Consider the following 11,598-nt stretch of genomic DNA (forward strand, 5'->3'; position numbering starts at 1 on the left):
CAAAATGGCACCTTCTGTCTATCTATTATCTAACAAAATGTCCAATCACGCTTTTAGATACTACCAATGTACTCCGACATGAAAAATAATCAAGCTCTTCTTCACATGAAACACCATATCAATACATCAATTAACGTGATATATATATATTGGAGAATCCTACTCCAATACAAATACTATATGGATAATAACTGCAGAATCCTCTTTATGGAGGAATACAAATCCCAAGAGATCGGAGACTTTGATATTGGATTGATTTTCAATCTCTTCAAAAACACACGGTTATACAAAGAATCAGTTACATAACCCTATAAAAGGAACTCAAAGCATCAGGTAAAACAGACTCTGGATCTCCTAAAAATCTTAACTTATTCTTTTATTTCACTCCAAATATCATGCTAACTCAAGCATTAGTGTCCTTGGTCCTCTAAACACCAACGGATCCTATGACGCTTTATCTCTTTTGTAAGTAGCTCATCGCCGGACAGGTCGTACAAAAAACTGCATCAACTGTTTGGCGTCATCTATAAGAACGATGAGTTCTCATCTATCTAAAATCATGGCTAAGATTGGCGAATGAGTTTCCCATAGAAGAGAATTTCAAATCTTCGAAATAGTCCCAAGCGCTCAAATTTTGACTCTCGAGCTTCCAAGGATCTATTCCGAGCTTCTGAGAAGACGTTCCGATATTCTGAGAAACCATCTCAAGCTTCCGAGAAGCTGCCTCGAGCCTCGAGCTTCTGAGAAGCCATCTTGAACTTCCAAGAAGCCATTTTCGAGTTTATGAGAGATCATTAGGACTTGCACCCTCGGTTCCACGAGGCATGCAGTCAGCTATATATTCGAAGGCTCGTGTAATTCAATTATGAAGTCAAACCCTCCAAGTGAAGAATTGTAGGAAATTATAGTGGAAAGGTTGCTTCCCATTTAAATGGGAACCGAAAACTCCAGTTCCTTGCCGTACACACTCTGCCAAGTGCAGAAGAGCCCGTTCTGAAGGGCAAGATTCCTAGGGCCATATCCAAAGGGACAAAGTTTCGAGCATCAAAATTCCAAGTCTAGCGGAATTAAACTTGTCTTGATGTCCAGAAGCTCAACAACTCACAGCCACCATAGTTGGGTAAAACTTTTACCATCCACTTTACATTTATCTACATAATTGTTAGTTGGACAGAAATTACTCAACAATAACCAATTTTAGCACACTTGTGGATAAATAATGATGCTTTAAATCATTATTACTTATCAACTGACGTACTGAATCAACCTAGACTATGGTCCAGCCATGCCTAAGCTAACGAGAAGCATAGCTGCCACATTTGTTTGCCTACTTTGAGCTTCTATAGGAAATACTTGAACATATGAAGCTTAACTACGCCGCTTGGGCGACCGATCGGTCAGGATGCAAGACATCTCTAACCGCAGGTGTAGCCAAAAAAGCTCTTGTTTTAAGACCGCTCGGCATCCAGCAAAGACTGAGAGAGTGCACAACCAACAGGGAGAGTGCTTGGCAGTCGGCAAAGATTGAGAGAGTGCCTGGCCAACCGGGAGAGTGCTCGACATTGAGCAAATACCGAGAGAGTTCCTGACCAACGAGGAGAGTGCGTTGGGTGATCACAATTAACATTGTGAGAAAGCTTTTCTCAGAAAGGAATCCAAGTCCTTTATTAAAAGGATAAGAAATTTCCCCTTGAGATAAATTTTATAGATTAGAAAATACTGAGAGTTCCTGACCAACGAGAAGAGTGCGTTGGGTGATCACAATTAACATTGTGAGAAATCTTTTCTCAAGAAGGAATCCAAGTCCTTTATTAAAAGGATAAGAAATTTGCCCTTGAGATAAATTTTATGGATTGGATTATTCTCGGTCTCTGCCGGAGCATTTTGGTATAAGATACCAAAATATAATGTACATGTGATAAGCCTTTCAGAGTACGGGAATAATGGATAAAATCAATGACTCAAGGATAAAGAGGTAGAGAATTAAATGACAGTATCTTGGCTTTAATTTTGCTATGGAAGATTTCATGAAGGAATCAAAAGTCAATATTAAGTAAATTTAAAGGATTAATTATTTTAATAAAAAATATAAACTAGAGTGCTTTAGTGGAATCAATTGTAAGTAAATAGTGACTCGATGTGTTGGAACTATTTTGGTTATTTTTTTTTTTTTCCTTTAGGTCCTTCACCAAGCTGATTTAATTTAACTAGATCAAGCTTTTTATTTGTTAGGCTGCTTATTTTTTATTTATTAAAAATATGGACTAGAGAAAAACTGTGTATGAGATGTAAGAGGAGAGATTGGGCCTTGGAATAAAATTCAAGCCCAAAAGGGATTGTAGTTGACGGATGGGCCAGGGAATTTTTCCTTGACCCCACGAATTGACGCCATGAGGTGGAAGGCTAGGGTTTTCCAAACTCTAGCTGTCCACCCTTAGTGGAGTTCTAGCTCTACTAGAACTTCTACTACAGCTTGTCCCACATTGCTTATATCTCCCCCTCTCCTAATATTTAGAGCATATAAATAGATATACATGTATCTCTTGTAAAAGATAAGTGACTGCAACAGTTCTTTAGTTTTTAGTAAGAACTAATATTCTTGAGTTAACTCTCGAGAATAAGTTTAAGTTTTGAAGAGAAAGATGAAAGCCCACGCTCTTGGTTATCATTAGTCATTGGTGAGAAAATCTGAAGGTTTCAATATTCCTGAAATCACGCGTTCTTCGTCGAGGAGCAATGAGCAAAGTTTTGCCCAAAAAGTCAAGGAGTCCAAATTCTTCAAGTAAGTGTTTTTGCTTTGTAACTTATTTTAAAATAGTATTGTTCTTCACATGTTCTTCATAAAGTTCGAACTTCGCTTGAGAATTCTATTTTTCGTTGCACAAACATGTCTTTGCAAACCAATTCCCAACAAATGTCAGCAGGAGCCAAATGTATAGGGGTAGGAGAAAGGCAAGAAAAAATATCTATGGTAAATTGGAGGAGAAATATAGTAGGTTGTGGGATTATTGTGAAACATTGAAACATACTAACAAGAGTAGCTGTGTGTTGATGAAGGTGGACAGATCAAACCTTGATTTGGCTCCTAAGTTTCAAAGACTATATTTTTATCTCGCAGCCATGAAAAAAGGATTCCTATAGGGCTAGATGGGTGTTTTCTTAAAGGCCCATTCAAGGGAATACTATTGGCTGCAGTTGGTTGGGATGCCAACAACAACATGTAACCAATTTCAATTGCTGTGATAGGAGATGAGACAAAGGACAATTGGTCTTGATTCTTGGAAACCCTAGTGTCAGATCTTGGTGCACATGGGAGGCACACTAGGCCTACATTCATTTTTGATTACCAGAAGGTGAGTTATATTACTTACATAATTTACATATTGTTTTAGTGGGTTTTTCTTTTCTTTCTTTCTTTTTTTTTTCATGGCTCACTATATTCACATTTGTTGTTGTAGGGTCTTATTCCAAGTTTTGATGCTGTTATTTAAATGGTAGATCACCGAGTTTGTATAAGGCATTTATATGCCAACTTTCGAGATGAAGGATTTCGGAGGGTACGTGGCCCTATAGGAAAAGTTGTGGGCTCGAACATCGGCTTATACTGTAGCCAACTTTAGACATCATATGAAAGAGTTAAAGAGAATTAATGGTGATGCCTTCAATTACCTAGACAAGATTGATCCCAGCGGGTGGTCAAGAGCATGGTTTAATGACTATCCAAAATGTGACCTTCTTCTTGTCAACAATATTTGTGAGCGTTTCAACTTATACAGCTAGAAGGCTCGTAACAAGCCTATTTTGACAATTCTTGAGATGATTAGAAAGCAGCTTATAAGAAGGTACTGGCTTAAAAGAAATGGCATCAGAGCATTGAAGGATAAGTTGTGCCCCACAATTATGGAGAAGCTTGAGGAAATTGGAGAAGAGGCAATCTACTGCCTTTTCACATATGCTGGTGATGGTTTGTTTGAAGTAGAGCAAAAAAAAAAAAAAAAAAAAAAAAAAACAGTATGTTGTGGACTTGAGGAAAAGGACATGTAGATGTAAGAAGTAGGAAATGACTGGGATTTCATGTTTACATGCATTTTCTGCAATAAGATGGAAGGAAATCAAAGGATTATGTGAATAATTACTATACTCTTGAGATGTACAAGAAGGCATACGATCCAATAATATATCCAATGTCTAGTGAGGAATAGTGGTTAAGGACCAGGTTGACCCTGGGCAAACCTAAGAAGGCTAGAAGAATGGCTCATGATGAGTTAAGAGATCCAAAAAATCCTTATAGAATGAGAAAGTTTGGCGCAAGGATGAAATGCTCGAAGTGTAAACTGATGGGGCACAACACGAGGACCTGTCCAAAGAAGAAAATGGAGGCATCAAATTATAGGGAACCTGCCATTGAAGTTGATTTGCCTACTCCACTCCCAGCAAGTGTGAGTTTCATTAAGCCCTGAACTTATATATTTGTTGATTTAAGCAGTGTATATGTGATTACTTACATGCTTTTACTATGTTATTAATGTGGACTTCAGACGCAAAGTGTTGGATCTAACAAAAGTGGACGGGAAGGTGCACAACTAGCTAACAAAAAACTAAGCGACTCAATACTACTTACCAATAATTACTTACATGCATGATACTGATTACTAACATGCTTTTTTGGTTCGAAGAAGAGTGCAAGGAAAGGTGTTTCAAATGATTGTAGTGTTGCTTCACAGCCACACACTGCTACTTTTAGTAGATGACATGCTAAATCCTTTGAGAAAGAAAAGAATTAGAGTAGATGCCATGCCTTTAGGTTGGCAAACATTAAGTATCATGTTATGATTGTAGTATTGTGCATGTTGTGATTCTTAATTGAGTATGAATAGCGGTGGATATCGAAGCCCTACCCTTTCTTATTATTATTTCAAATCAATAATTTATCTCATCTCATTCAAGATATTTATTTAGGAAATTCTCTTTAAGCATAATTTATATCAATCCTCGTGGGAATGATCTCGTACTTGCTTTCAATACTATTGTTTTGATCTTGTGCACTTATGAGTAAAACATTCATTTGTTTACCTATTTATCTAGGTAGATATTTGCACAACACAAGCTAAAAGAGATGTATGTGCGGGAGATAGTAAGGCTACATGGAGTGTCGGTTTCCATTGTATCTGACCGTGACTTACGGTTCACATTGAAGTTTTGAGGGAGATTGCAGGATGCAATGGGAACAAAGTTGAACTTTAACACGGCGTACCAACCGCAAACTGACGGCCAATCTGAGAGAACCATTCAAACTCTCGAGGATACGCTTAGGTTGTGCGTGTTGGATTTCAAGGGTAGCTGGATACGATACTTGCCTTTAGTTGAGTTTGCTTACAATAATAGTTTTCAAGAAACTATAGGCATGACACCGTCCGTATGAAGCTTTGTTTGGGTGCAAGTGTAGATCGCCATTATATTAGGATGAAGTTGGTGAAAGACAACTGTTAGGCTCGGAAATGGTGCAGGAAACGAAAGAGAAGGTTGCACTCATCTGGAAGTGGATGCTCATCACCCAAAGCCGATAGAAAAGTTATGTGGATAAGCATTGCTGCAAGCTTGAATCCAAAGTTGAGGACCTTGTGTATCTTAAGGTGTCGCTAATGCGGGGCATAATGCGTTTTGGCAATAAGGGCAAGCTCAATCTAAGTTAGGTTGGACTATTCCAAGTGTTGAAGTGCGTGAGCCTTCTAGCATACAAGGTCGAATTGCCTCCTAACTTGGTGGGCATTCACGTCTTCCACGTGTCTTAGTTGTGGAAGTGTGTTCATGATCCCTTACACGTTATAAGCTATGAGCCTCTTGATATTCTAGCAACCTTGACATATGAAGAGCTTCCTGTGCAAGTGTTGGATTACAAAGAACAGCAATTGAGGACCAATACCATACCACTAGTGAATATTTTATGGCGAAACCGCGTAGAAGAAGTCTCATGGAAGCTTGAACAAGAAATGCGGGATCGATATCCCCATTAGTTTGAGTAAACCAAGGTATGATCACTTTATCATACCATTTTTGTGTTTTCCTTTAGATAAAATACATGTATGTAAGGTTGTCTAACGGTTTAGAGCTTAAATTTCTAGGACGAAATTCTTATAAGGAGGGAGGGATATAACACCCACGATGCTAATTAAATGTTAAAAAGATGAATTAGATGTTAAACACTCATTTCTTACCCATTTCACTCCTCCCAAACGATTTCTCTCCATCTTGTCTCCTAGGCTTTGGTAATAAACCCTAGATTTTAGTAGATTGAAGCTTCCAAACTCAAATCCGACACCGGAAACGTAATCCTTGCTACAAGATCTACGTTTTCACCGATCGTTTTGAGGTAACTCCAAAAACCCTAACTTTTCTAGATTTTGAGTAAATCCTTAGATGTTTGAACTTAATATCTTAAATCTCTTTAGGTATTTGGTGTTCTTGAACTATTCTAGCAATTTCCAAGCATTGGGTTTCACTTTTGGTGAGAAATCAAGGTAAGACCCAAAACCCTAGATTTTAATAAGTGTTCAAGCTGTATTTTTTTGTGTCTAACCCTAAGATAATCTTATGGGTTATTATTATTAGTTAATGGGTTGTCAAATGGAACCTTAGAAATTTATGGGTTTTCCATGGGTTTTAGTTCTTGAGCAATTTAGGAGTTAAGTAAGAATTTAGAGTTAGAAAACACTATGTGTTAGTATTAATTGTCATCACAATTTAGAGTTAGAAAATACTATGTGTTAGTATTAATTGTCATCACAATGTATTGTACAGTGATACATTGCGTGGCTTACAAAGAAGATTTCTTTATATCCAATTGTCAAGCAGCCTAAGTGAGTATTTAACTCACTGAGAAAAGATATTATATTTATTGAAGTTTTTATGATGAAATGAATGTTAGATTTATTATAAACCGAGCCAATGATATTTTGAGATGATATATGCTTGTGATTGATTTCAATACTTTCAATTGTGTTAAGTTATGTTTTAAGATGATTTCAAATGAGTTATGGTTTCATGTTACAATGAGAATGATGTGAAAAGCATGAAACGTTTAAAATTGCATTAGTGTGTGAAAGTAGGAACATGTATGATGTAAGTCACGAGAGCACAAGGATGTACACGGAACAAAACGTTGAACTAAAGACCCTTGGACTGCGTACCCCTAGGCACCATGTAACAACCATTAGGCTGCGTATCCCTTGGCATTATGAAATGAAAGACCCTTGGACTTTGTATCCTTGGGCACCATGAAACGAAAGACCGTTGGGCTGTGTACCCCTCGGCACTCGAATGAGACGAAAACAAATTATGAGCATGCATAGCATGATGCTGATATGTGACATGTTTTAAGATGATTTCATGACTAGATGTATCAGTATGCTATGAGTTTGAATGAAACAGAACATATGTATACAGTTATAGCTAGATTGCATAGATTTTTATATGGAATTTCATGTTAGACGTATCAATATGTCTATGAGTTTGAATGGAACATATTATATGTATAAAGTTACGGCTAAAGTGCATATGAGTTTTATAAGGCACTATGCTTGATTGTGCTTAGATATGGATATTTCCCAAAGGTTTGGAAATGCTCGTATTTTTGTATAGCTGAGTTATGATGCCACTCATTTTCTGCTTAAGACGTACTCATATACTTGTATTTCCTGAAGGTTGGAGAACTCATATACGAGTATGGCTTAGCCACTTGATATACTTATAATGTGTGTGTAAAGTCATAAAGTTTCCCTTTATATGAGTTTCTATGTTTACCACATTAACTGCGAAACATTTTAAAGGAAAGACTCTCATAAATAGTAGCTGTTATGGTAAACGTAAGGTAGAAAAGAAAAGGGTTGGCTCACTGGGAAAACTTAGTGAGTTTTATATTGCTGTGTTTGTGGACTCATACTTCCACCTATGCGGACGTGGCTATCACCACGACAATGTAGATGTTGATGTTATGGCTGTAGGTACCGATGACGTCGACGAGGACCTAGTGGCATTATATTTGGGATACTACGACTGGGCTTATCGCATTAGTCGTATGTGGGTCGGACTATGGATAGTCCATATTTTGTATAGACATTTGATATATGACTTGTGTCGTATGTGACACTTATTTTGTATAGCCATTCTTGATGTAATTAATGTTTTAATTAAGCCTTAAACAGATAGACAAAAATATAGCTCTGTTGTTGTATTTTACGTTTTTAGCTAATGAATTTTAGTTCAGCTACGACAGGTTTATCTCTGATATATTGAGCATATGTTATGAGATGTATTAGGTTAATGTTGGCTTAATGACTAATCGTCATGCCACTGTGGTGATTCCATTTTGAAGCCCATAATATGAAAGCAATAAAATAAAAAGAACTACGATCAACGGCACAAATTAAGAAAAAAAATAAAAGATCCAACTATGAGTCCCGCCAATTCATTGTTTGGCTAACACAAACAAAAGGCCACTTCTTCAATAGAGTATGGCTCAAAAGTGTAGGAGTGATAAAACATGCCAACAACCGATGAACTTCCATGAGGCAAGCACGTAATATACCATTCGAGCTATTAGGTTCTACATGAGTTGTTAGATACTTGCATTAGAGTTTTCGCAACCGGCTTAGCAAATTTTAGCTAGACAATCATCATTTCTATTTTAACTACCAATTTTTTCAAAATACCTACATCCTACTTTCTATTTTAGCTATTCACTTTTACTATTCCATTTAAAATACTATTTCTTAATCCACTTTTACTATTCCCAAATAGGAGGGATAATCATTTTTTTTTTTATTAATTTATTTATGCATTGTTGAGCTATAGTGGTTAGCAATTTTTTTGAGCAATCTAGCAACTAGCCTTTTTTTTTTTAAAAAAAAAATAATAATAATTTATAGCTAAAATGACTAGCCTCATGTTTTATATAGACATTCTTGATGTAATTAATGTTTTGATTAAGCTTTAAACAGATAGACAAAAATATGGCTATATTGTTGTATTTACGTTTTTAGTTAATGAATTTTAGCTTAGCTGCTACAGGTTTATCTCTGATATATTGAGCATATGTTATGAAATGTATTAAGTTAATGTTGGCTTAATGACTAATCGTCATGCCACTGTGGTGATTCCATTTTGTATTAAAAAAAAAAAGAAAAAAAAAAGGGTTGTTACAAGCCTATCTCTCTCTCTAATCAGCCAACTCGCCCATAAGATAATGTGGCATCTTCTCTGTGATTTTGGAGGAAGATAACGATTTCGTCTTCCCGTCCTTCTAATTTTGGTTGAGTGGGTGTTTTGCAATTTTGTATGATTTTGGTCAAGTTGTTGTTTCTTTGCAATTGGTCTAGTGGGTGTTTGCGATTTGTGATTTTCATTTCTTTGTGCTATTTGGTTGTAGCGGCTTGGAAAAAAAAGGGAAAGTAGAAAAAAAAAATTCAAGAAGTGGAATTGTGGGCCATGGGTTTTCGTCTTAGATTTAAGAAGAGAAATTTTCTTTTTTCCTGCTTTTGGTTGAATAAAAAATTTAAATAACTATTATTTTAAGAAAGTAGAGGGAAATTTAGATAAACTGTTGGAAGTAGGTTTTTAAAAGTGGTTAGCTAAACTAGCAAAAGTGGGTTTTTGTTAGCTATTTTGCTTAAAAATTTACATAAGCCACTAGGAATGCTCTTAGAGCATAATCCCAAACAATCGAAACTCATGTTTATGCTTTTAACTTTTAAGAGTAAAAAAAAAAAAAAAACACACTGTTTTGTCTAGAGTAATGCGGTTGCTTAGATTAATTCTCCCCGTCTCCCTTTACTTAGGGTCAAAACTCACTCACCAATCAAAGAAATAAATAAATAAGTGGCTATATATATATAAGCGTATTTTTTCATTTTATTGATGTGGACAATCATAGCTTCTCTCAAAATTCACTAAACAATTATAAATTAATTTATTTAAAAACTCGTGACCCCTTACCAAGAGGCTATATATAAGTGCCAAAAGTTGCCGTTTTAGGCAGCTAGCTAGTTGTTTGGATAATATATATATATATATACTTGAACTCTTTGTAAAAGTGAATCATTTTTTCAAAAATAAAAAATATATATTATATATTTTATGTTGAAATATATACCTTGCAAATAAATGGGTATAAATTATAGTGAGTTAATTAAGTTCCAAATAGAGAAAAAGAAAAATAATGGGAAATGGAATGAACAAAGTTGTGAAGATGGTGATAATATTGTTACTTATGGTTTTGCCAATTAGTAGTAGCTCTCTTCCAAATATCGTCTATGCCCATCCAAGTGTTGATGATCATCTTACCATACATCACAAAATTTATGCCAAATTATGCGATGAATTTTGCGAAGAATGGATTCACCATCCCAATCCCAGAGAATACATGCATTGTGTTGCTGATTGCATGAAGGAGTGCGTGTCTCGTTTATCATGAGGATTACAAACGTAACCCCCCCTGCACTATATATTAATGTATTATTGGAGCATTTGGGGCGGCATAAGCCACCCCAAAGTCCCTCGAGGATGGCCGACCACCCATTATTATTATTATTATTATTTATAATTTGAGTTTATTTTTTAACTTTAAAAAAAAAAAAAAATGATTTGAGGTTTTTTTGGTAATTTTGATTGGTTACAATTGAAGTATATAAGTTGTTACTAAACTAAATAATAGGAATAGCCATTTCATTCCACTCTGTTTTATTCCTGGTAATAACTATTCCATTTTTCAATGGAATACTCATTCCGCAAACCAAACGATGCCAAATATTTTATATATCTTAGTAGCTACACTACAAAAAAGAAAAAAAGAAAAAAAGAAAAAAAAAAAAAGAGAGCCTTTTGAGCCCCATTTTTATGAGTCGTTTTAGGCCTAAAAATGGCTCAAAACAATTTGAAGCCTTTTTTTTTTTAGCCATTTTCAAAATGGCTTAAAACTTAGAGTATTAAAATCTTGATTTGAGCCGTTTTAAACTAAAACGGCTCAAATTGTTTTGAGTCGTTTTAAGCCAAAACGGCTCAAACCGGTTTGAGTCATTTTAAGGAACCTAAAACTACTCTAAATAAATTTAAAAAAATGTAAAAAATAAAAAAATAAAAAAATTTGGAGTTGTTTTAGGGACCAAATCACATTATTGCAAAGCTCATCAATTTAGGACAAGAATTAGTGCATATTTAATTCTCATTAGTCAAATCTATTCTTTATTCTTTTCTTTTTCTCATCCCTTATTTTTTGAACAACCTAACAGATAAGTCAAAGAAACAACAAACCAACCCACAAATTTTTTTCAAAAAACAATTGATTCTGTTACTTCAAATATAGAAATTGATAGCGCAAATTACAGGAACACCATGAAACAAAGAAAAAAACCACAGAAACCAGATCTAGAGCCAAGATCCACAACTAAAAAAACAATGAGAATCATTCAACAAAACACCAAAAATAGAAGGCTAACCCACAATTCAACAACCCAACAATCAACATCTACATTCGGCTATCAACAAAAAAATCCAACATCCTCAATAGGAATTTTCAATACCCATTCGATTTTCTCTCTCGAAAAC

This window comes from Alnus glutinosa, chromosome 7 (genome assembly GCF_958979055.1).
Source record: "Alnus glutinosa chromosome 7, dhAlnGlut1.1, whole genome shotgun sequence".
Classification (NCBI taxonomy): Eukaryota; Viridiplantae; Streptophyta; class Magnoliopsida; order Fagales; family Betulaceae; genus Alnus; species Alnus glutinosa.